The sequence below is a fragment of the Hemicordylus capensis genome, chromosome 4, assembly GCF_027244095.1.
Source record: "Hemicordylus capensis ecotype Gifberg chromosome 4, rHemCap1.1.pri, whole genome shotgun sequence".
Taxonomy (NCBI): Eukaryota; Metazoa; Chordata; class Lepidosauria; order Squamata; family Cordylidae; genus Hemicordylus; species Hemicordylus capensis.
Genome location: NC_069660.1, coordinates 262,371,532 through 262,375,111, shown reverse-complemented (window position 1 = coordinate 262,375,111; position 3,580 = coordinate 262,371,532). Strand labels below are relative to the sequence as shown.

The 3,580-nt window shown below is 38.9% G+C and overlaps 1 pseudogene; it reads right to left on the bottom strand.

Moving 5' to 3' along the window:
* Positions 1-772: 772 nt before the first annotated feature.
* LOC128325501 (uncharacterized) lies at positions 773-925 on the bottom strand (annotated as a pseudogene).
* Between the last annotated feature and the right edge of the window lie 2,655 nt (positions 926-3,580).

Genomic DNA, 3,580 nt, shown 5'->3' with positions numbered 1-3,580 from the left:
TAAATTCTTTTCTCAACCATGGATATCATCCCCTGCAACCAGGAGGTGTGACCCGTGTTTGGCCTGAAGGCAAGTTTTTGCCTATTTCAACCCCAAGCCCCAATCAATGGTGTGCTTTGGCTTTAGCTATTCCATCTATCACAGCTTTTGCTTCAGCTTCACTTGCAGCTTCCGGTTTGGACCTGTCTCCAGATTCAAACCACACACCACTCTTGGCTGCCTTAGAGAACCAACCTCCTCTGGATTTTCCCTGGAACCAGCTGTTTTCCTGATTCCCTGGCCTGCAGGTGACATGTTTGCCTCTCCTCCATCCTGTCCTTCTGCTTGGTCCCTGGGAAGAAGTACCCCAGCACACCCCATCCTGCAAGTGTGACAGACACACCAACGGAATTGGAATAGGTATTACTACTAATCTCTCTCCCTCTCCTTCCTCTTCCTCTTAAGGCTAAATATGCACTCTAGGTCCTTTCTCTGGCCAGCCTTAAGCTGGTTTAATTGCAATTCGGGCCTTTAAGTCATAATGTTCTTTCATGAGTCTCTGATTGATATTGCTAGTCAAGATTTATCGCCTTTTATCACCTGCCTAAATATTTTTCATTTCCTGCCCCACAATAATCCTTAAGCAAATCTGATTCTACCATGTTCCAATCTCAAGTCTTTATTTCCAGAGCACAGCTTTGCACAAACTGACACTGTAATGGGACTGTTCATTCCAGTCTAGCTAATTCCCCACACAACCCCCAAAGTAGTCTCGGGACATTCTGCCAGCATTCCAGAACAATTCCATTAACAATTACTTCTATCACAAATTATGCAGTTGAGTTTCCCGCATTTGGGGAAATCGCAGGGGTCAACACACCCACAGTGCAATGGATGAGCCTTACCCTGGGAAAACCTCCTTCATGATCAAGGTGTCTCCCAGTTTGTGCTTACTAGTTTATGGCAATAACTAGCAACAAAACATCAACATGCAGAAATAAATTCTGCAAAGAAATTAGATATTCAAATGATAAATGAATAAAAAACCCGGATTGTGAAATAAATAAGCATAAATATACTCCTTTCCATGTTCTATTGTGATTCACTCCAATATGGGGTTTCTGGTTTCAGAATCCTTTTTTTTTTTTTAGCACAGAATTCCAATTTTCTATGTATTAATTAGCTTGGACAAACTTAGTATTTGTCCATATTTTTAAAAGACAGTAGGATACCCAAACATACTGAGTAAAGATGTATGGAAATATAATGCAGAAAGATAATACACATTTCCCAGAAAAGCTGTACTTGTAAAAGCAAATCTATTTTCTAAAAGTTAAATCATTTCCTCATACCGGAAACATTCACACTTACAGCTTTGCTCATCTCTGGGCATTGGTTTATGTTTCCATGTCTTCCATAAATAATAGGGCTTTGTAAAATTAAAAATGTTTGCACAGATTAAAATAAAGGATCCAATAACTTTCCAATCCAATTCAAGGAATTATTGTATTCCTTCGATAGAAATAGGACACCACATTAAATTGATCTAGTACATCATATCCAGACAATGTATTGTCTCATAGGAAAACATGTCCCATATTTCAGCCACCAAAATGCCTTAATTTAATATAATATAATATAATATAATTTAATTTAATTTAATTTTTTATACATTTATATCCCTCTCTTTCTGCAAGGAGCTCCAAGCAGTGTACATGGTTATGTTTATGCTCACAAAAAACCTGCAAGTAAGGAAAGTCTGAGAGATAAGTGACTGGCCCAGAGGTACCCAATGAATTTTATGGCCGATCACTACATCTATCTATCTATCTATCTATCTATCTATCTATCTATCTATCTATCTACTGTATCTATCGATCTATTATATTTTTATACCGCCTGATATGTATATCTTGAGGCGGTGTACAAAAATTAAAATATTTAAAAGTCACAAATTAAAACACATGACAATAAAAACAATAGAATAAAATTATTTTTAATTTTTTTAAAAAAATATTAAAATTATTAAAATTAATTCTAATTAAAAGCCTGAAAGAACAGGAGGTTCTTGAGGTTCTTCCTGAAAACAGAGAAGGAGATGTTCTTATTTCAGCATTCCTCTTGGTGACCCTTGCTGACCTTGTTGTCCCTTGCCAATTTAAAATGCCTTTGAATGATTTTTTTTTTGGTCGGGGGCGGCATTCAAAAAAAAAATTCCAGAGGTTTGACTGCTCATTCTTCTTGGTGGCTCTTGGCAATATTACAGGATTTCTTTGTGATTTTTTAAAGCAATTTTTTTAAATTTCCCCCCTTTATTATTAGGTCTTGTTGCGGTTGTGGTTCCCCTAACCCTGTTTCCCATAGACTTTAATGCCTCGCCAATTGCGAATTTGCCAACAGCGAGGTGTTGCCAGAATGGAACCCTAGAGGTTGGCAAGGGATGACTGTAATTCATTCTTTAGGCAGTAAATCAAATGTGCTGTCTAACAGAACACGCTGCTCCCTTTTATTGAAGGAATGTTGGTGAGAAGAGTGGGGATTTAGAACCATCAGCATATATGTAACTTAATTGTAAGAATACTGTCAAATGTTCCATAAATGTTTGTTCCCACTTTAAATTACTTTTTGTCCAACATGAACAAGGCTACTTTGATTTGCTTCCCCAGAAACAGATTAATGTAACTAGCACAGATGGTTGTGGTGCCCCAATTTTAAGTTTCCATATGTAAACATTAGTATTAGAAATGCTTGAATCAAACAGGGAAATAGAATGCCAAGTGATTTCCCCCCCTGAGCTATCATGCCAATTAACCCTGACCAAGGAAGGACAATTGAGCAGCAAATAAATACATGATCAGTTCAAATAGCAATATATAAATCCACTCAAGAAATTGGGCAAGCATTTTCAAACACTGGATACATTTGAGAAAAACATTCTCTGCAAACAGGTGCTAAGCCTGTTAGGTAAATTAAAGTATTTCCAGATTACAGTATTTCCCCTCATATTATGCTCCTAGTGCTCCTCAGTACTAGTTCTGATGTAGAGCTAATGGCACATGTAGTACATGAAGGAAAAGTTGGGAGAGACAGTGAGGGTATTCTTACGATCACTGGAAAGCGGGCCAAGGGAGCTTAGCCCACTTTCCAGTCATCGTGAGAACCAGCGGGCTCGCAGGTAAGCCCGTTGGTACCCTGGCACCTAGCCCCCGCAAGCTAGCCGAGTTTAGCGGCGGCGGTGGGGGGGATGCAACTTGTGAGACTCACCTCAGTATTTCTGTAGCTTTAAAAAAAAATTGTTAAAGGTGACTGATGTGCAAGTCCTGCACTGAATTAAGAGTGTACAACTCTAGTATGCTGTTCCAGGCTAGGATACATTTGGCTAAGGTCCAGGATGACGGTCAGTTCACTGTGCAGTTGGTTACAGAGTCAGGCTGGACATTAGGCAGCTCAGAGCAGGAGTTTAGAATGTTGCTTCAGCAATGGCCTTTTGCTGACTGAGGGTCCGGCTACACTTATGAAAAACACATGTAGTGCACTTGATTTTAAAGTGTAAACAGCAGCTTCTGGGACCCAATTGAGTGTGATAAGGGAATTCAATCTG